This window comes from Neolamprologus multifasciatus, chromosome 9, assembly GCF_963576455.1.
Source record: "Neolamprologus multifasciatus chromosome 9, fNeoMul1.2, whole genome shotgun sequence".
NCBI lineage: Eukaryota > Metazoa > Chordata > Actinopteri > Cichliformes > Cichlidae > Neolamprologus > Neolamprologus multifasciatus.
In genome coordinates, this window is record NC_140447.1 from 25491978 (window position 1) to 25515026 (window position 23049).

The 23049-nt window shown below is 40.1% G+C and overlaps 1 protein-coding gene across 2 annotated transcripts in view; it reads left to right on the top strand.

Annotated features, from left to right (window-relative positions):
* The window catches only part of LOC146511668 (A-type potassium channel modulatory protein DPP6-like), a 262569-nt gene that overhangs the window by 34863 nt on the left and 204657 nt on the right, over nt 1-23049 (top strand). The gene's annotated exons all lie outside the window — the stretch shown is intronic.

A 23049-nucleotide genomic window follows, 5' to 3' on the forward strand; every position in this document is an offset into this window, starting at 1 on the left:
AGAACTATGATGCAAATTGTAGAATTATAGTCACATATAATGTACAGTAAGATTCTTGTTCTCTGGTGGACAAAGTTTGAGCTGAGAGACATGGTTCAAGGTGACTAAACCTAGCCCTGGCTGCAGAGGTGGCACATGTGCAGACTTAATTCAGTTCAATTCAATTCAATTCAAATTACAACAGTTTCCTCAAGGTGCTTTATCTTGTTAGGTAAACACCCTATAATAATACAGCAAAAAGCTGAACAATCAGATGACCCCCTATGGTCAAGCAGTTGGGAATAGTAGGATAAACTCTCTAACAGGAAGAAACCTCCAGCTGAACCAGGCTCAGGGGGGCAGCCATCCATCTGGAAGAGATTAATAACTAATGATTAAATGCAGAGTGGTGTTTAAACACAGTGAGTGAAAAAGGTGAGTGAAGAGGAAACACTCCACTTTGTCTAGCCCCCTGCAGCCTAGACGTAGACTTATTTATTCCCATAATTATGGGAGGATTCCAGGTCAACTTATCCAGCACTAACAATATGCTTTATCAAAAAGTTTTTAGCCTAATCTTAAAAGTCAAGAGGGTGTCTATCTCACAAATCCAAACTGGAAGCTAGTTCTACAGAAGAGGGGCCTGAAAGCTGAAGGCCCTGCCTCCCATTCTACTTTTAAATACTCTAGGAACCACGAGTAAGCCTGGAGTCTGACAGCAAAGATCTCTGCTGGGATGATACGGCACTATGAGGTCTTTAAGATAAGATAAGATAAGGGAGCTGATTATTCAAGACCTTGTATGTGAGGAGAAGGACTTTAAAATTGGATTCTCAATTTAACAGGGAGCCAATGAAGAGAAGCCAGTGTGGCGGAAATATAATATCTCTCTTTATTCCTCTTAGAATAAGTAATGATGCTTTTGTTAAAAACTCCTCTGGTGAAAGTTGAAGTACTGGTGAAACCTCTGTGAAATGTTGTAAAAAGTATAAAAGTAAAAAGTAACTCTTTGGAGAACTTTGGAAACTGAACCTCATATTATCTTAATACAATAGAAAAACAATATTAATTCAAAGGAATACAAATATTATTTCAGCCTAAATTCTACTTCTAATAAATGTGCTTAGCTTGAACATCTGTTATGTAGAACACAAGCAGAGAAAAACAAAGGGAATTTAAAAACAACTAGCTCTGTTGGCTGTTGCCCGCAGTGTAGATGGGTTACTTTGCCTCCACACCTAAACAGAAAAATGAGGTTAAAATGGGATTTGAGAGATGTAGGAACCCTACGATCAACTGTAGTGGTGCAGCGCGGGGAAAAGAATTGCTAAGAAATGAGTCACATTAATTTCTGTTGTGAGCGGCGCAAGTAGATATTGTGTGCAGGCTGTGTTCAGCTCTGACCCGTGTTGCTGGCGCTCTAAGATTCACTGCTCTCAGTGGATTTACCCAGATGAATTCAACATGATCTACGCAGATGTTACATGAGCTATCGCGGCCGATTTCCTAAATGCTACAAGGTATAAAGCTGGTATAACGGTGGAAGTCAGTGAGTGAATCTAATCAGTATCATCAGCTTAGATTAAAATTAGAGTCTGCTCCTGATGTAACCTTACACTGACCATAGCTTCTCTGCACCAAACATAGTGCTGCAGTGTTGCAAACTAACCACTTTAACACTACTGAATAGATCTGAATAATGAATTCCTTATATTTCCAGTTTATCAAATGTCACTGAGCAGCCCTTATCTTTAATCGTAATCTCTCTTCTTCCTCCCCTGTCCTCTCTTTCCTACATCTTTCCCATTTTCTGGGTGAAGTTATTTCTCATTCTTTTCTCCCCCTGGAAAACACAGCAGCTGTATCTTTCAGCTAGCTGACACATGTTTGGTGATCACAACTGCATACAAACAATTGTGATATTTGAGCTGATAGAAAGTTGCATTTAAATTGAACTGCAACTTAAAAAACATGAAACCCCCCGTGTGCGTTTCTCTTCTAGTAAGATGCTGAAGTACCATGCTGTTAGATCGGTGATGGATAGATACACCAATAGGATTGTCTTTTATGTGTTACTGTTTCCTTCATTTAGGGTCAAGTTGGGTCCATGTCCGGAAGGTGTGCAGTGATGCAGTGATGTGAAATTAATTCCCTCAAATGTCTACAAGCTAAAGTAAGGGGCCCGTTATAAAAATGTAGAGTAAAATGAGGAAAATATAATAATTATAATAATATTTGTGTGGAAATGTAGGGAGTAAAAGTTAAAAGTTGTTATATAATTAAATAGTAAAATACAGACCTGAAAATTTTATTTAAAGGTATTTAAATAATGTTCTTTGTTACTTCCCCCCTCTGCCTAGCTGCCTATTTGTCCAAGTAGCTAATTATTTCATTGTTTTTGTTTTATTGTTTTTTTTCATTTAGAGGGATGTTGCAACTATAGATTATTGCACATGTAAACAGCTTTGGACTATAGTGGCATACACAAATATTTTTTTGGGAACTTTTGTTTCGTTTTTTTTTTTTTTTAATAACAGTCTCAGGTCTGTGATACTTTGCATTTACGCCTCCAAAATTCTGTTTGACTGTGTTGAGCTTCTTCATGTACTTCAAAAAATACCAGCTAATAAATGAAACTGCTGGATTGATCAGCGAGGATACACGGATTGGTAGCGCCATGAAAACAAGGAAATCTCAATACCCAGTGCATATTTTCCACTGAGCTACTACACAATTACATTTTTCACCTCTCTCCGTTGTACCGGAAAACCTGGATTCTTTCAGCTGCCCGCTTATTCATGAGGGGTCACCGCAGCAGATGGAACTGCATGTTTGATTTGGCAGAGTTTTACACCAGATGCCCTTCCTGATGCAGCTCTTCCAGGGTTTGTGCCTCCTCCTGGTCTCAAACAAGGAATCGTTCTTGTGTTTTGGCAAATGCATGAACTACACCTTGGAGGCACCTGGGTTGAACTGAAAACTAACAGCCTTTAATGTCTGCACTAGAGTTGCAGTCTGGACTTCAGGAAGTTTTGTTGCAAGTTTTATGTACCTGCTTTTTAAATAAATAGACACGCAATACCTTCCAATGTGTCATGATAGGGTGGAAGATTTTGATATATAAAGTTTTTTGGGTTTTTTTGAAAAATCAATATTTAAATCGATACAAAACTCCAAACCTATGTAGAAATGCAAGATACATTCCTTTAGTTAATTGATTTTTTTATTTTCTTTCTTTTTTATTTTCAACTTTGTTGAACTGTAAATGCATATTTTTTCGAATTCAATATCACTTTATTATCACATTGACACAATTCAGCAATATATTACTGAATTATTGTCAAGAAACCCTTTAAAAACTTCCAAATCAATATCTATAAAAGCCTGACTCTTGGAGAACATCTGACATTTAAAGATAAGCTTATTCCATCAGACAATGGCAATGAGCTCAATGTACAAACTGTCCCCCGTTATTGAAGAACTAATTTGCTTCCCGTTATGTTTTCCCAGAGCACAGACTGAAAGCAGCTGTTTACTTGTACCTCAAACTGCCTGTTTGGCGTATTCCAGCTGCTCGTGCGCCTTCAGGCTGATGGGTGCATTTTGATTGAGGGGCCAGTGCGCATGATTTGCTGCTCCACTACACAGTTAATGCCTTTTCAATCCGAACTTTATTGCCGGAGGATAACTTGTAGGTGTTATGTCAATAGCTCACTTCACTTGCTTTCATGCCCGGTTGTTTCAAACCACATGAAGAAGAATTGAAATCACAGCGTTGTTTGACCACCTCCGCATGTATGCTGCTTTATTGATTGCTGTGCAATGCCTGCTGCACCCTGCACCGTGATTTTCCAGACATCTGGTATCTGTGCACCTGTTACCCAGTGTCATGTAGTGAGTGAGTCAGCATTTCTATCCCAACTCAGAGGCTTTTAAAAATATCAAGCAGGATTTGGGGAGAAAAAAGGTGTTAGATATTATAGTATGGTGAGGCTGTCTTTAACTGTAATTAATGACTGATTTAATTATCAAATAATTATTATTATTGTTACGATTAATTAACCGTTGTGTAATCTGTAAATTGTCCATCACCAGCTTGTAAATCCCACCAGTGATGAGTGTAAATTACTCATTGTGCCTAATCTACAGTGGGAAGGCCGATTTATAATGTCATAAAACATCCAATCATAAATACATTCAACGACGTAAAAGCAAAATCCCATCATAAATTGCTGTCAGAAAGCAAAGTTGCAAAATGAAAGTCATTTTATGCTATATGTGCATGCTTGTGGACATATTTATGTACTTGATTGGGGTCAGAAACGCAACAGTCTGGGAGTGAGGGACTTGATTTATAGTGACCTTTATGCAGACCGCAGTTTGTCAGCGGTGGCGGTGCACAACAGCAGCATTTCATTAAGCATACTGGAATCCGTCATGCTGAGTGTTTTCCCCCTCGGCTACATTTGTTTGTCAAGCAATCAAGCGAAGCTGGCAGATGGCTGGAGTTATCATCTTTTCCAGCATAGCAGATGAAATCCTATGACAAGGGTAGTTAGTTTTATTTTGTCTCTTGTGAAGTCTTCTTGCCTTCAGTGTTTTTGTTTTCTCTTATTTAGTGGTGTCTTCATCGTTTCGAGCTGCTCTTTGGAGAGAAAAGTTAAATAAGCTGAAAAATAATGACTTAATCACTGATCAATACCAGTGATTAACGTCTTGATGCATTCTCAATCATCCAGGAAAATAAATCTCCAAAAGTTGATTCTGTTCATCTGTACGTAGCGTATTCTGGGAGAAACGTTTCGTCACTCATCCAAGTGACTTCTTCAGTCTCAGCTGACTGCAGGTTTCCCCAATCTTATAAACAGTACATTTGCATAATGACTGAAACCAGCCCACTGAAGGAACAATGGGCTGTGAGGTCAGTTCCTTAATCATAATTATGCAAATTCTCATGACCATTGATCAACAACCACTGACCAAAACCCACTGATCAAAGAGCACTGATCAATGGCCATGAGTACCATTCACAGAGAGTTGGGAATGGCTGCAATCACAGCATTGTAAGATGGCGAAAGATGTACCCTTAGGCCCCCTCCTCGATTCAGAGATGGTCTTTCCCTTTTCACGTAAATGGCCTCCTTGACTCCACGCTCAAACCAGCGTTCTTCCCTGTCCAGGATGTTACATCCTCATCCTTGAAAGAGTGTCCACTGGCCTGTCGGTGTAAATAGACTGCAGAGTCCTGGCCTGACGAGGTAGCTCTTCTGTGTTGTGCCATCTGCTTCGCCAGAGGTTGTTTGGTTTCCCCGATGTATAAATCCGGTACCAGTGATTAAGGATGAATTTGTCTAACATGAAAATTCTATCTTGAAAAATTCACTTTCATGCCTATAATAATGGATTGTATTTATATAGCGCTTTTCAAGGCACCCAAAACGCTAAACAATTCCACTAGTCATTCACTCTCACATTCATACACTGGTGGAGGCAAGCTACAGTTGTAGCCACAGCTGCCCTGGGACAGACTGACAGAAGCGAGGCTGCCATATTGCGCCATCGGCCCTTCTGGCCAACACCAGTAGGCGGTAGGTGAAGCGTCTTGCCCAAGGACACAACAACCGAGACTGTCCGAGCCGGGGCTCGAACCAGCAATCTTCCAGTTACAAGACGAACTGCCAACTCTTGAGCCACGATCACCCCTAATCGGTTTTGCAACAAAAAAATACAGCCATCTTTCTTGTGACCAATTCTGCTCAGCAAACAGTGGCTTTGCTACTGCAGTGTTCCGTAACAGTATTCAACGAAAAATGTATTTTGGTTTGAAACAGTTTAGTTGTCAGATGAAAATTACTAGTGAAGCCTTCATTTTACCACTGTCTACCATGCCGCCAACGTAGATGCATCTGTCTATTCTACAGCGTTTTATCTGCATTGGCATTTATTTGAGTCAGTTAGGCTTAAGTACTAGGCCTCGGGCCTAGAGAATAGTGAGTGATGGACTGGCAACCATCAGTTGCTAGGAAAAATGTGTATTCCTCAACCAGTTGGTAAGTTGTTGCTGCAGATTGCTGGCAGTGACTAGGTGATATTGGTTACAAAGAGGTATATGGTGCTGCAATGAAACCTTGCATGCTTTGATCACTAGCAAATTCCCCTGTTCGCCCCTAGTTGGGATGATATTTGGAACATGCCAACATGTCTGAACACACTCACCATCTACTTGCTAAGCTGTAGTGAAAGTATAAAAGTTGTGATGTAAACTGGGAATAGAGCATATGCCTTTAAAATAAAAGTTGTAAGTGTTTGCAGACAAGTTGCCAACCACTACAACCTGCTGCTGACCAAAGCAATCACACGGAGTCTTTTGGTGCTTGACCTTCTTGGCAGCTGTTTTCACCACGCTCTTCCAGTGATCATCCACCACATGGTCATATTCTTCCCTAGCGACCTGTGGTTGCCTCTGGGCCTGTGTGACTGAGGCCCTACAGAAAAACATGAAACTCACAGATCATTTAACTTATTAGTCTGTGATTTTTTTTTGACCTGTTTCAAAACTCAAAGTGTAAATATATTTGTTTTTGCCAGATCAGCTACCTCTTGCCATTATTTTCATTGTCAAGCTAACTATTTCAGCTGTGTTAGATTCACGAGAGAGCTGGAGCTTCTCACACACTGAGTCTACACAGGAATTTTAGCATGACCAGCATGTTAGCAGAGCTGTAGGAGCTTCAGTCCTCCATCTGTGTCTACACAGGAGGCGTTCTGGCAGATCAGTATTTGAAGGCCATTCAGGTTCTGCTAACTCTCTGAGCTCAACTCAGAATCACTGCAGGCTGCTAAGTGTTACTACAGGACATTTCATGGTGGGATCGCACTGGCCACAATGCCCCTCAACTTAAAGCTATGTGAAGCAGTTACAAGCAGTTAGGTAAGCTCACTCTAAAGACTTGTACTATAAATCTTGCTCCTAGCACCTCTAAGATGTAATATCTCACATAAGAGTGGGTGAGTTTCCCATTTGACATTGTGTCTACACAGGAGCTGTTGCATGAGCAGCGTGTTAGTAGAGCTGCAGGAGCTCCTGTCCTCCATCTGTGTCTACACAGGTGATGTTCAGATATAAAGTGACGCTGTGTGTTGGTCATTCAAGTTTTGGCAGTCCTCGGAGCTTGAAACACAATTACTGTAGCTACTTATGCAGCTAGTAAACATGTTGACACTCAAAGCTATATTTAAAATGGGCTTGATTTGATTCTAACAAGACAACTTTTAACTGTGACACTGCAATATTGACAAAATAGCACTTGCAGTACTTACACATTCCTTTTACCGCATTTACTGGTTCTATTGCTGTTTTCAGGATCACATTTTGCCATGATGACACACACTCACAAGGTGAAAACAATACCATCTACGCTTTAGATCGCGTTCATGAGCTTATAGTGCAAGCCGTTATGTGGCCAGCAGACAGCAGCGCTGATTAAAATAGAATTGAGATGGAGGACTGAAAAATACAACTGAAACACTTTCTATGTAAGCTGTAACACAGTTAATTTCTCAAAATGTTGAACTCAACCTTTTAAGCTGTGGATTTGGGGGGAAAAAGTATCATAGTCTGTTTGCTCAATTGAGTTCACAAAGGTGGATCAATAGCTTCTTGTGATATCTTTAGTCCATTTTCCAAGCTGTTGTGTTTCCTAATGTAGCTTGTGTGAACTCTTCTTTAGGAAACTGAACACAGAAATCTTCTCAATGCAGCTTCTGATTATTTTCTCAGATATTAGGTTTTAAAGAGTTACAAAATGAACGTGATGTTCTGAAGTCTGAGGCATTGCCTTTAAATTTTGTTTTTTTGTCTGATGAGCTGTCCAAAACCCCCAAAATATTAAGTGTACTAGAAGGGCACCAAGAGAGTGTATCCTAGGTCAAAGCCTTATTTAACAGCTTTCATCATCATCATCATCATCATCATCATTATTATCATTCATATCCTTCCATTCATTCTTTTTTGCTTATCCTTGTCAAGGTCACAGGAGGGCTGGATCCTATCCCAGCTACCATAGGGTGAGAGGCGGGGTACACCCTGGATAGGTCACCAGCCTAAAGTAGGGTTAACACAATATAGGATGGAATAATATGCCAAAGAAAATCAATCAGCAAATCATCATCTTATAAACTGTACTAGTAGCAGGGAACATTTAAATAATTAAATAAATAAATTATCGGTATCAGTTATCAACAGTCGCCAGCAATTGCAATAGAAGGTATGGGTCCTGGAGGAATCTCTGTAACTAAGACAGACTGCACTGAAATAGTGCTTAATTTCCACATTTGTGTTTTGTGTGAGCATTTATTCACCAATAAAAGGCAGCAATACATCCCAAGTGATTCATCTTGTTTTGAATAGCAGCTAATAATAAATCCATTTTTGTTTCGGGTGCTTATACGCCCTGCCAATGGTAAGATGACAGGGCAAACAATGAACAGTGGTATTATTTTGGCTTGAAAAATAGAGAGAATCGAAAACATTGAAGATCTATTCAGCATCTTACTGCCAATAAAAATCCATATTGGTAGAAACCCATTTGAATTGTTGGCCCTTTTCTCTTATTCACACCAATGATTTAATTGGATTTCTTAAATCCGCTGCAGTGGCATCACACTGTGGGCTGTCTTGTTTTTACTGCCTCATGCATGGAAATGTCCCACATAAAATCCTTGAGATATTCACAAGCGTTTTGTGCAGTATGTGTCGTCTCTGTCTGTTGCACCCTCTCTTGGCCTTGAGCAATCAATCATCACTTAGCCAGACTGCACCATGCCGAGTGCCTCAGCGAAATAATGAGCATACAGTAGGTGAATATTTCATAGAGCCCGCCCCATCCATCCCTACATTATTTGCATCTTGAGATTGAGGACCCGTGCTAGTTAAAGTGTGATTGCAGTGATGTTCTTCTTTTATGAGGAGATGCCATAATTGGGCTCGCTCAAGTAGCCGTGTTGATTTCTTTCTTCTCTGTTTTTATGAGTAGTTATTCATCATAATGAAATCGAAATACTCCTCGTCTCTTTAGTGAACACCCATAAAGTAAGTGAGGGACACATACTCCTTTCATGAAGTACATTGAGGAGGTGAATCCAGGTACAAGTCATTATCCCATACTGATTTATATAATACTTTGTCTCAAAGGAGAAGATGGTAATGTAAAGAATCATAAAGATTACAGAAATATATTAATAAACTCTACTGTTCTATGTACACTTTACATAACCATTGACCGCAGACTTGTATTGGCAGACACTCGTCTGCCAATACAAGTCAGTTTTTTCTTGTGGTATTAACAAAAAAAAAAACTCTCAATGCATTTGCACAATTCCATCTCCTTCTTTGATACCTGACAAGGCCACCACTGATGGGTAGATCTCCCAAGGTGAAAGAAATCCAAGTAGTTGTCCTAATTAGATGAGTGACACCATGTGTCAAGATTTATTTATTTATTTATTTAATTTTTGTGATTGTGCGGCATTTACAGTATTGGTAATGGTAACAAGGATCTTTACTTTTTCTTAATAGGAACCTGGGAGGCTGAGCTTGTAGGTGTTTTAGCTCATTTTTGATATCAGCATATGAACTCAAAATGGCAATGCTGATATTGCAGGAGCAATGTTAACCTCCTTATGTTAACCTCCTTATGCCTCAGACACAAAGGGCCTTAAGACCAGTTGGCAACCCCCTGGCGATCTCTGATTGTGAGGGGATACATGTGTATTCCCAACCACTTGAACTGTTTATTCAAGTGGTTGCTGGAGCTTTTTGGGTGTCACCAAGTAAAAATCGTTGCAAAGAGGCTTCTGCTCTATAAATCTTATTGTGATTTTGGTCACTAGCAGATTGCAGTTGTTAGACATAATTTGCATGGGAGTTATGGCCTGTATGCTGCTGCCAGCCAGCACATTTTAAAAGGTGCAACTTTTTGCTTATTTAAAGGTGAATTGCCTCCTCTGTTTTGGGTTTGCATCACACTTTTCTCAGTTTGACTACAACTAGCGAGTTATTTGTGACTGTTTGCAGACAAGTTTGCAAGGTGTGTTTCCCATTGACAATGACCGGTCCCATAGTCCTATGGACCAAAATAAACAAACAAATTAATTTACCAATACAGCATTTGCATTGCAGTGAAGATTTGCCTCACCAAAGTGTCCATGAGGTCACACATCATTACCTAAAAACAAAAGCAAATCATCATACGAACAGTCAAACATGATGGTGGATGTGTAATGGTCTTTGGCTGCTTTGCTGCTTCAGAACCTAGACATTGCTATAATTGATGGAACCATGAATTCTGCTTGCTGCCAAAAACAAAAAAACAAAAAAATAAAACCCTGAAGGGTCAGTTATTTTTGTCTAATATTACAATTTGTCTAAAACACGTATGTATGACAAATAAAAAAAAAACACCCTAAGAAATCAGGAAGAGGACAAATAATTTTTCATGGCACTGTATAGGCACATTCAAAGATGTTGGCAGAGATTTCAAAATAAAACACCCGATTTTAAAAAGCAAAAAGGAAAAGCTTTGTCAGGTTTAAAAGTGTTGTTTTCCCCAACTTTCCCTACAGGTTTGTTCTTCAGAGTTGCATACAAAATAACCTTGAAAAAGAATAAAAGTAAAGAAACAATGAGCGTGATGGATTACCCATTTCAGACAAGCAGGTGTTTTTCAAGTTAATTTTCATAAAGTGTAGTGAAATTAATGTAAACACCCTCGAGAAAGAAAATTAATCTAAAAGTACGTGGTTAAACTTCAGAAAGTGGACACCAATACTGTGTATTAAAGAGGTAAACCAACCAAATTCTGAAAATGGGAAGGTTTTTAGTAGCTGTTTTACACTTTAAGGCTGATGTAGTAACCCCCCCTTGTTTTTAAAGAGGTAATATTCTCATGGGATTCGGACGAGCAGAGGTATCATTCTAAAAGCACAAGGTGCTGTAACTACAGGCTAATTTGGCAGTCTGCTGTATGGTGCCAGAAGCAGACCTGTGTGTATATATTGCACGTCGTAATGCCTGCTGTTTCTCTTACTATGATTATTCCAGCCAATGAGAAGGAGGGCTTTTATGGATATGAATACGAAGATGAGTTTTTTGGTTTGTCTCATGAAGCCCTGTTTCCTTTCTCTCACAGAGCGACTTTATCTTTGTGCTTTGGCGTTAATCATGATTTCCCTCAGTAACACTCGTTAAGGCTCTGACATGATAAGCTGGTTTCCACCACTTACTCATGGCATTGAGTGTAATTGCATTTCACGGGCAGACTGGGTGCACAGAATGAGTAAGTGGACGAACCCGACAGCTCAATTTATCTGAAATCACTGTCTCCCTGCATCACTGCAGTGTTTTTCCTGCTATCTTCTATGTGTGGGTATATAATGCATGTGTTTTCTATATTTATGTCAAAGGTAAGGTTGGTAAACAAGATATAAACAGTGTATTTTTTTTTAGTGTGTGAAACAAGGTAATAAACATGAAGAGGATTAAGGTTAATGGCAGACACAGTGCAAGTAAGGCTGGCTGACAGATCGAGGGGCAGATGGAGAGGGAAAGAAAAAGTACAATGCCAAGTTTTTGACTTTCAATTGGACCGCACAGCCGAGAATGATGAGGGGAGTTTGGAGACCTATTAAAAACTAAGCTCTGCAAAAAATGAGAAAAAAACCAAAAAAATCTGCCAAGATTTGCCACATTCCATCAAACTGGCACAAGAGCGTCGTTCTCACTCAGACTGACTGGGATCAAGTAAAAGGCAGCAGAATTAGCCAAGATAGGAGTATTGAAGTCATACGCAAAGCAGAGTTGAAAAATCATTCTGTCATGAATTTGCACATTGGACTCTTTCAGCTGGTTTGTGTTTGGGATATTATTTGACATCAACCTTCAAATGACATTCAATTTAGTTACTTTTACGTTTGTATTGCTGCAGCTGTGCTGTGTCATTTCAGGGCTGTGGTTATTCATTATTTACACTATTGATAAATCTGGCTTGTTTATGTGTTATTTGAAATGTCAGGAGTGAAACATGAAGAAAAATGCCAATGAGAACTTCAAAAAGGCCAAGTAAATCTTTAGGTGTGTTTTTTGTTGTTGTTGTCATTGGATTAATATCCCCAAGCTTCTCAAATTGCAACAATATCAAGTAAAGTTGCCCAACGTCCTGTTTGGGAAGCAAAACCGGAAAATGTTTGACATGATCGATCACTTCTTAATTGCTGACGAACAAAGGTAAATAGTTTACTTTTGAGCTTCAATTTGTAATGAAATTATAAAACACTCCAGCACGTCTTTTTATAAATTTGTTTGTGAGAGAATCGAATGCATCTGAAAACGTGTTAGATTCAAACACCTCTTTAAATTCACAGTAAGTTGTTCATGAGGGGCAGTTGTGTTTGTTGGTGCTTTAGAAGTCTTTTGTAGAAGCTTATGATCAGCCTGGATAGAACCATTTTCCTTCCTCCTCCATTGCCATCAGGAAAGCTGTGGTTAATTTGTGCCATTTGATTCTTGGCAGTAGAAGTTGGGGAAACTGCCTGCTAGAATTCTGGGTAATGATGTACAACTCAGTCTAACAGGGTTCTTAGCTTGCCTCTCCAGCCTCAGTGTAGCAGGGAGGGCTTTGTGCACGCACGTACACGAGGAATTCAATTAGCCTTTTTTCTTCTTTCTTTTTTTTTTCCCGTGGTACGCTCTCAGAGTCGTGTCCATCTTGTAAGTAAGCAGCTTCTGTTACAACTGTGACATCAGACAGATGCCCGGCCTCCCTGTTCAGCACTGTTGTTGCACTCCCTGTCGTGTGGGCGGAGTTGCATAGGCGGTTTCCCGGCTTAGAGTGGCTGTCTAATGAGATCATTAAAGCTAGCCAGACAGAAAATGAAAAAGCACCCTGTTGTAAAGGGGAATTGTTGTGTATTCCCTAAACATTAGCATATTATTACCTCACGGTGCATAGGCAGGACGCTCAAGAATGCTGGGAGAATTGCTAAATTAACTTTTGTGCAGGCATGCCTTGTGCAGCTGATATATTATTAATTATGATATGGATGTTAGGGATTTATTTCAATTAATTGGAGGCACCCTGAATGCCTCATGGATGTAAACATGCACCATCAAACTGTTTTGTTTCACAGCTCATAGAGATTTTTTTTTGTTTGATTTCTTCAAAGACATCATAACACGATGTCTGCAACTCAACTTGCTGATTCATTACAAGTAAAATCTCAACCCACAACAACAGCAAAAAGGGACCTTTAATGTGTTCAAACGGCATAAGCAAGACAAACATTTTGCATCCGATAGCCGGCAGTTACCCAAGCTGGTGAAAGCTGGAGTATTGAAACAAAGCAAGGGAGAACATGGAGTCAAGATGAGGTGAAAATGCCTTCTCGACGTAGGCAGGTGCATTTGTTTCAAGGTGTGTATTTATTATTACACTGCTGCCAGAGTGTGTAACTGTGCAGTGGTTGAGATTGAGGTTATCTAAACTGTGCCACATGCAAGAGGCACAGTGGAATCTGTGAAAATTAGGTTTGCATAGTTTGATTTACTGTGATTCGGGAAGATTTACAGTTGGCAGGAGAAAAAAAGAAACATAATAAGATTTAACTAATTAAATTTGGTAATGAGGCTCAGCAATCAATACCCGTATGCAGGTGTCAAAAGCAGTTAAGTTATTACAGTTCTGCTTAAAGTCTGCATGTGTGAGGTAGAGTACTGTGCTTTAGTGCCTCACACTGTATGGAAAGCTCAGTGAAGCGGACTTAATTGATTACAGTAGTATCCTGGGCTCATTTGCCAGACCCTACTGATTGGGCAGATGCTCACTGGCAGGTATTCACACCAGCAGTACAGAATGGGCCTTGTGGCACATGGTGCGTCTGTATGAGTTTGTGTAAAGATGCACCAAAGGTCTATTAAAGCAGGTGTTATAGAACAAGAATGAAGATTTACAGTGACTAGGTTAAAGCTGGGCACACCACCAAAATGTCTGTGCTAATGTCCAGGATCTCTCATCAAACCATTTGGCTTGGGCAATATGTGCTTTACTTATGACGAGTGGGTTATTATTTGTTTCTTGACTCGCCCCATTTTGCTTTGCAGTCAAATGTATTACTTGGCCGTATTTAGAAGTTATCATCCAAAGTGAAGGCCATCCATCCATTTTCTTTACCGCGTATTCAACTTAGGGTCAAGGTGGGGGTGTATAATGTATCTGTCAACTCATCCCAGCTGACACGGGCAAAGAAGGAAGTAGAGGGATGGTACTCCATGAACACATCGGCAGTTTTTTGTTTTTTGTTGTTTTTTTTAGCTTTAGAAGAAAAAAAAACATTATCTGTATCAAACTGTAAAAATATACTGCAAATGGCATGACATCTCAATGGTCAGTAGGTGGAACTGTATCTTTTAACGTCTCATTTTTCAGCCATAGTGGTTGCTATAAAGGTAAATTAGAAAAGTTTAACTGGCGATTGCTGCTAAAATACTAGCATTTGCTCACTTTTGGTTTTAAGCGTGGTATTCATCCATCTATTACAATCCTGGTTTTGACATCCATAACAGCTTCTCTTAGAAAACTAGCACACAATGGGATGTTAGAGTACAATTGCTGAAAGTAGCTGCTTTTGTGTCCTTAAATGACACTGGGAAAGTGGTACAGCTTAGTATACATGGAGTGTTATGAGCTAGAAAACCAAAATCTTTAAAGCTAAAAACAAATGCAGTGCTCTTTGTAACAAGTTGCACATTTCACTTGATGCTTCACTATTAAGAAGCTGTATAAAAGTCGCCCGTGCTACTATGATTGTAGAGTGATTTTAATCACTTTTGTTATAAATACCTTGCTGAAATGCCTCAGACTAAAAGGTGTCTGTGGTTTTTCTTTGCATTTCCGTCTGTCTTGTCTGGGCAATTGTAAACCAAAGCTGGCCTCAGCAGCCATTTTGTCATCACGTATTGATTGTAAGGGAAATACCTAGAGTCTGACATGGCCAATTTGTCATGAACAGTAGAGGCGCACACCCAATGCCACTATACAGGCCTAATTCATCACACTGTATTGACTTGCCTCAGCTTCTTCCTGGCCATCAATTATAATCTTTGGTAAAGGCATCAGCGCAGTGCTTAGAAGAATCCTTAGAAGCTATAGGAGTAGTTTGGGCTTGTAGTTATAGACAGATCTGTATTTAGAGCTTCTTCTCTCTGTTCTGATTTACAGCAATTGCACCGAGAAATGCACCACATCTAAAGTGTACCATCCTCTTCTTTTCCATCCTTTTTCTTCCTCTCTTAACCCCAAAACTCACCCTCTGTTATTCCCTGTTTAGCTTGTGACACTTCCCTTTCCGTGACATCTTCCTCTTGGTGTACTTCTCTTCTACAAACCCACTGGCATTTAATTTTTCCCAGAGAACAAGGAGAAAAAAAGCTCCCCTCTAGACTGATAGATTTGGGACATAATGAGAAGGCTCTGACTCGTGGGCTGTCAGGTGAGGGTGTATCTCAGCGCCCCCTGGAGCCTCGGAAAGGTCAATGTGCCTCTTAATCAAACATCAGGCAGGCCAGCCCCACTGTCAGCTGGACATTGGTGCTCTCTCCCCTGCTGAGTTTAAAGTTCACTCCCATCTGCTCCCTGAAACTTACCCCGAGCCACAAAATGGCGGCAGTTATGCTCTCATAAAGCTGTCGTGAGGTAGATTTGATAGCCGCTTATGGTGGAGCCGGGTGATGAAGAGGCTTTATGTTCTGAAAACGAGCCTATCTCAGCTACACTGGATAGTGCGTTTTGAAGTATTCATCCTCAAAAAGCTTTTCCTTTTATTGACTTTCACAAGGTATGCTTTATTTCTAAGGTTGTCATTCCACATTAAATATGATTTTAATGCAACAGTGTGAAATGTGAATATGATATCTACAGCTCATCACTTTACTCTGAAATCTCGAGAGGAAATTCCTGTGATCGGAAGGGTGTTTTTTTCTTCATTTGGTCTTCTTCTTTTCCTCAACTGAGCACCAAACTATGTTCCTACCTTTTCAAAAAGCAATTTCAGAGTGCCGGAGATTGAAGAAATGTTACTTGTAAGAACACGATGGGCTGTCTTAAACTAAATAGCTGTAGTCTCAGAAGTGGGTTTTTTTTGAGAATCAAACCTGAAAATCTTGTCTTGGAAAACTCTCAACAGCCTTGAATGAACATGTGGAACTCATTACTCATTTATGTTTTTTGACACATTCTTCTCTGGCAGAGTGAACCTCCTCAAAGAGATTTTTTGAAAATGAGTCCACTCCAGTTTCTAGCCCTTCCCAGATAGAGTACTTAAAATGAAGACAAGTCGTTCATCTACAAAGCCTTGGCCAGGAGGAGTGATACATTACTATGAGGCCTAATCAAGTTTGGTGTGGCTCATTGGTCCTCTGTGGGCTGCAGAACATTCAAGCACCACTATTTTCCGAAGGCAAATTGGTCGTGGGGATGATGTCCCCCTAATGATTGTTTCTAATGTAAAGCTAATGTAGTGGTGATCAAAGCTTGCCTCTGGAATTTAAATAGTGTGCGTGTGCGAGTGTGTGTACGTGAAAGAGTGTGTGTGTATATGTGTGAGGTGGAAAGAAGAAGATAATTGCCTCACAAAAAGTTTACCACAAAGTAATTAGAAGGAAAAGTTCAAAATTCACAGATGTGTAGAATATTAGCCGCACTGATGACAATGGATATATAGCTGGAGTGAAAGACTAGTGTTTAATACTTGGGTCACCTTCATTACAAGTGAATGGCTACTTTGAGCTAGCTTCAAAAGCGAGTTAAAGCCTGTAGACTCTCTATAGCTGATTTACCACTTCATTATAACTTTGGGCGCGTGGCTGCTTTGTCAGAAAACAAGGATGTCAATACTCAATTCCTGATTCCAGCTCAATACCTTTAAATTATATTCATAGTGTTTGTGGATTTTTTAATACAATTTTTGAACAAATAATAACTCCCTGAGTGACTACTTGCACTGGCGTATTGTTCAAGAGGCCTCTGCTTCAGTTAAAAAATCGAATTGTAGTAATTTGTGGCCTTTTATTTGTGCTAACCAAAACTCCTACAGCATTAGCTGGCAACTTCTCACTCCACCCCTCCTCCAAATATGATCAGCTAACTCTTAAAAACTCAAAATGTCCACAGCCTAAATGCTAAATTCACGGCTTCAAAACGGGACTTTGCAAACCTGTAGGTGATATTAGTAAATTCAGGTCAGATTAATAAAGATAAATGTATATAAATCTATAATTGTACATACTTCTGAGTAATTTCAAACTGAATTTCTGTTTACTGCGGTCCACCCGCAGTACATTTGCAGACTCATGCCACTGTTTGAGAACAATTGCATCCACCTATCATCTTCCACTTATTTGAAGTCAGATCGCAGTGGCAGCAGACTAAGCAGAGTATTCCAGACATCCTCCACAACCACACCTTCAGGTTACGTCTACACTAATCCAGATAAATTTGAAAACAGTGTTTTTGTCTAAAAGCGCTCCGTGTCCAGACTATCCTTTTCCATTGTTTTCATCCACACTGAAAACACTGCGTTCCTGCACTGCGCATGCGTGAAACGTAAGACGATTGTTTATTTACTTTCCAGCTCTTTTAAAAGTTGAGGAAAATGTTTCGAGTTTTACCTGGAGCTATATGTCCACAGAAGACACAGTGTTTTTGTGCGTAGAGGTTGGCTTCATCCTTTTGGAGATACATTAAAAAAAAATATTAAGGAAAAATGAAACTAAACGGAACACATGAACAACTTCTCAGCAAGACACTAGTATATCCCCAGAAAGTAAAGACTAAAGATATTGTGGGTATTGAGGGTGTGCTTTTGCGTTGCTTTCTTCAATGATCTGATTTGTCCTTTTAAATAGAGATGCTACATGAATAATTACACAGTAATGTCCCAGCCTCTTATTCCCATGAAGGTAGGTGATAAAAACACGCAAATCTCATGTTTTTTGCAGAAACACAAGATTTGTTTTAAACTTGTGAAATATTATAATGTCAGCATAACTTATATGTGTTTGTGTATGTTTCTCTGAATCAAAGTCAAAGTGACTAGTGCCAGGGACAGCAGCCATATTTCTCAGCTGGCACTCTGGCTGCAGTCAAACAAGTCAGTGCTAAGTTTTCTAGTCTCTTTCTCTCTCTCTCTCTCTCTCTCCCTGTCTGTCTGTCTCACGTCCTTGTCTTGACCACATCCCCCCACATCCAAGTTCAACTTTGTAAGGAGGGCCTTTTCCGCCTCGTTTCTCCCTCAATTTCTGCCCGCCTATTCCATGTTTTCCACTTTGCAAATGCTGCTTAGAGTGTCAGGACAATTAATCACGTGTAATCGTATAGCTGCAAACTGCAGTGGTCACATTTAAATGGATGTGCAACTCTCCAATATCCACTCTTTGCCCAGAAGTGTGTGGATTCCCCTGTTGTACTTGGGTTGGACCGGCCCCGATTCTAATTAGAGAAAATCTGTCCTGTAAAACCCTTTTTGTTCAGTACGTCATTTTCTCCCAAAACATAAACATAAAGCAAAATGGGGGATAACAGTAGATGTGCCCCACCCACGAAGCAGGACGTGCTCAGAAAGAAGCCGGCATGCACAGCTGGCTCCTCATAGATAAGCAAAGGTTAAGAAGAACCCAACACTGTGGTTTGTTGGTCTCAAAATCTCAATATGGCTCAAAAAATAGAATTATTGTATTGCTGTTGCTAATTGTGCAGCCAATTGTAGAAGCTCGGGCAACAACTGAGATAATGCAAAGAGCTAAGTAAACAAAATTAATTAAAAAAAAGAGAGCAACATATGCATTTACTGTAGAACTTTAATAAATCCCAATATTAATAAAAATCAATTATTTGCGGTTTGATGGACATTTGCACGCATATAAATCTTTCTTTTTTTTTCCTTTTCTCATTAAACGTGTACACAACCTGTCCCCATGCTGGTGTGTGAGCTGAGTTTAGCCTCTGCTGTGGGGGTCCCATGCCAATCAGCTGCACTGCATTTATTGGAAAACACCTCTTTCTGCAACAGAACAACTTCCCTCAAAGTTGCTGACATTTCAGGAGACATACGATAGCAAACGCGGGGCAAAAAAAGTTTCATTTTTCGCTTCGGAAAAAAGTTTAACTCAATAAACACAAAGTCTATGTAATATTTCAGTGTAATGAATTTATCTTTGATGAATTTTATAATTAGGATATGTAAATGGGAGTTTTCTGTCAGTGTCTGTCAGCGTTTGATGGGTTTTTATGTGCTAAATAGCTCGGCACTCAAGATTTCAAAATTTTATTTCCCTTGATTTACTCCACGCATACTCTGCTGTCAAATGGGGCAAAAAAAGGAAAGCATCCAAACTTAGCTAAGTTGTTAAGTAGAAGTCTGTTGTACATGTTTCTTGAAACTATGGACCTGCTCAACACACGGTCCTTTAAACATCTGTCACTGTAAGAAGTGAATCCTTTGCAGCTAAATCTCCACTTTAGTGTATAGTGCACTAATTGCATCCCTATTTAGACTGCAGCGTGATTGCAGAATTAGCTCTTATTTCCATGTAGATACCACTGTAACTAAGGCGCTCATTGAAATTCACAGTGTGGAAAGGCAATATTGGGACTGTGTTGCTTCATCGCTAAATTGAGCAAAATGTGTTCTCTGAAAGGATTTTTGCAGTAGAGAAAGCCACACTGTCCCCGGGGAAATATATCAACATTTCTGTGGTGCTCCTGCTAAAATGACTATGTAGCCACAGGCGTCTGTGCGCAGTCTCTCTACGGCTCTGTTGTGGAATCCACGCCGAGATAATGGCGTCTAGACAAATTTGTCACTGACATTTTGCATGTCTCTCTCAAACAGAAAGGAATACAAATGAACGATGGCCCTGTGAGGGTGGCGTTCGTTCTGTTGTGTCTAAGGTGTTCATCTTACTATGCCAGCTCTCGGTTATCATTAGGGGAAGGTTCTGTGCATTTCGGTTTATTGTGTGTATTTATTACTGAGATATATTGACACCTAGAATGAGGGATCGTGTTAAAACTCTGAAATATTATTTCAGCGGCGTGTTTATTCAGTTATCAAAAGCTTGCGAAGGTGTATTGAGGCTTGAATGAATGCAGAAGGAGGAATCTTTTGCAAAACATTCGCCTTGTTTATGGCAGCTTACACTGTGCTTGATATTAACCATTAACAAAATACTGCGGATCTGCGCAGTGGCACGCAAACCTCCAGGGAAGGATGATAGAAATTCAAAATCACCAGGTTTATCTGATGCATAATCCTGTGCACAAATCACGAGTGATAAGGCGGGAGCATCGGCGAGGCCCACTGCGGCGGTGCTGTGGCAGTTAATAAATGGGGGGAGACAGCAGTTACCTCTGCAAACTTTGTTAGAGCTTCACAAACAATAACAAATAAGCATATGTCTTCATGGCCTGGTACAGTCGCAAATAGCTTGTCAGAAGTCTGAACAGAGCAGTTGCCCTTTATTGCTTTCACTGGTATTATGGTGCCTTTGAGTCTCTCTCCCATTCCACAATAAACGAAGAGCTGCTTGCTTACTCAGACCACGTTTACCTTGGGGGCCTGTGTGACTGAAATGCCCCTTTCATCTAGGAGGGATATGTCTGTCTCAATATCCCCATGGTGCTTAGGGCACTGTGCACACAGAGGAGGAGGAGGGCGCGAAGAGATAGAGGGTACTGCTATTTCTTTGTCGACCACAGCACATCCCCGTTTGTGTACCCTCTCGCACCCATCTTTCAATCTCTGGGGAAAAGTGTGGAGAATGCAATCAGGCCAGGTGGGGGGGACATCTGGATCTGTCTACAAGGCAACAAGGGGACGGTTGACTGGCAGCCCCTCCAACCCTCCTCTGTGTGCACCAACACCCCTCCCCCCTTTACTTCCACTTGTACCTGTCAGCGATGCAGTGGTTGAGATCTCCAAGGTTCGCTGGTGCTTTTCGCTCGCTGCTCACACAATATCTCTTTATCCTTCGCCCCAGTGGCCCCCTCCAAGATCGAACTCACAGAGCGGAGCCGCATTTGATATGCTGCGTCAACACTTTCTGTGTTCTCAAAGGCTCAACTCTTAAGTTCCGACATTGTTTAATTTGTAGGCAATTTTCTAAAACACACTTGATGAGCGTGGAAGTCTAGCTGATAACAGCATAAAGGACAAGTCCATAAAAATGCAGCGGCATAGTGAGGAGCAAATTCAAAAGTGTTAAATGTTTTGGTGTTAGTAGTCTTCTTGCAAAAGTAGAGTTAATTTTACTCTAAGTAGAGTCACATTCCTTTAATGTAACTCTGAGGTGTAAAATGATAGTAGTTAAAATCGAGTGTTAAAAATGAGTGTTTCTCTGTCAAATCTGGAGGTGTTACAATTCAAACATTAACTCTTGACCTCTTAACTCTGAACTCCTACAGGGGCTATGACACCAATAGAGTCAATTCACAGACTCCGCCCCCAGCACCATAGGCTCCAATCGAAGCTGAAGTGAAGCCGTTTCAGAACATTTTGCTCTACATATTTGAGTTGTTTGCCATGCTTGGTAAGTCATTTTTTCAAGATTGTTTCAATTATTATTATTAGCTTTTACTTCTGTGGCTCTTTGGAGTTGAGACAAAGCTGTGTGAAAGGCATTAGCCATGTTGCTCGTGATAGCATAATATTCTGTTTTAGCTAGCTGAAAGGTATTGTTTGCGGGCAAATACCACAGCCTTGAAAAAAAGCTTGCATGTGAATTTTCAGTCAAACTTTTGGTCAAATACACCTAAAACAATGTCTAGAATGTGAAATGTTGGTATAATGGTGCTGCTTGAAGCTGCTTGAAAATGATCTCCCATTAAAAAACGAGCAAACAGCAGTAGCAGATGTCCCGAGTCCCGACTGAGTTCTACGTTAGCATTTAGATTCCTCCAGAGTTTTGTGCACACGGTTTAGGTAAAAATGAAAAAGGTTGAGGTTTTACATTTAGTTCAGTATTACCTGTTGCTTGTGTCCTTGTCTTTTGGGAAAATACTTTACACAAGTAATGGCTCAAAAAGGATTCCTTTTTTTTTTTTTTTTTACTGTGCTGCAATTGATTATTTGTGCCATTAATTAGTGTCAACTAATTTTTATTCAATCTCCACATAGGATATGCTTGTGAAGATGGAATATGGGGGAGAGCAGAGGTGCGTTGAAGTTCCACAAAGTGATGAATGAAGGACATGCATATTGTATTTTGTATTTATTGAAATAAGTGATGAGAATGCTGTTATTTGCATTTACCAGCTCACCTATGTCAGACCTTTTGATAAACAAAATTCTAATGAAAGTGAGAACATGTACACTGTTACATCTTTCTGAGAATCCTCAGAAAAATGGACCTGAAGAAGGAGCTGCTGACCGTCTTCTACCGCTGCTCCATTGAAAGTGTGCTGACGTATTGCATGTGTGGTTCTCCAGCTGCACCACAGCACACAGAAAGGCACTCCAGAGGGTCATCAATATGGCCCAAAAAATCATTGGACATCCTCTTCCCTCCCTGAAGGACCTGTACAGCACTCGCTGTCTCAAGAGGGTCCGCAGCATCCTACGGGACGGTACACACCCAGGACACCGGGTGTTTAAGCTGCTGCCGTCCGGCAGGAGGTTCAGGCTGCTGAGGTCCCGGACAAATAGACTTAAGGACAGCTTTTACAACAGGGCAATAGCCCTGATCAATGCAAATAGCTGACCTGATTGGCTACCTCCCTGGACTTTTTTAGGGGGGAGGTAACAATGTTTAAAACAACAATAACAATAATAATATTTATATTTATAACAAGGTGCAATAATAATTAATGTGCAATAATAACAGTGTGCAATAAAAATACACTTATTCTTCTTTTTTATTACTAAGTTATTATACTGTGTTGTGTTGTTTGTGTTGCGTTGTGATGTGTCATATCGTGTTGTGTTGTGTTATATGTAGTGCCGACGTAGGACAGTTTTCCAATT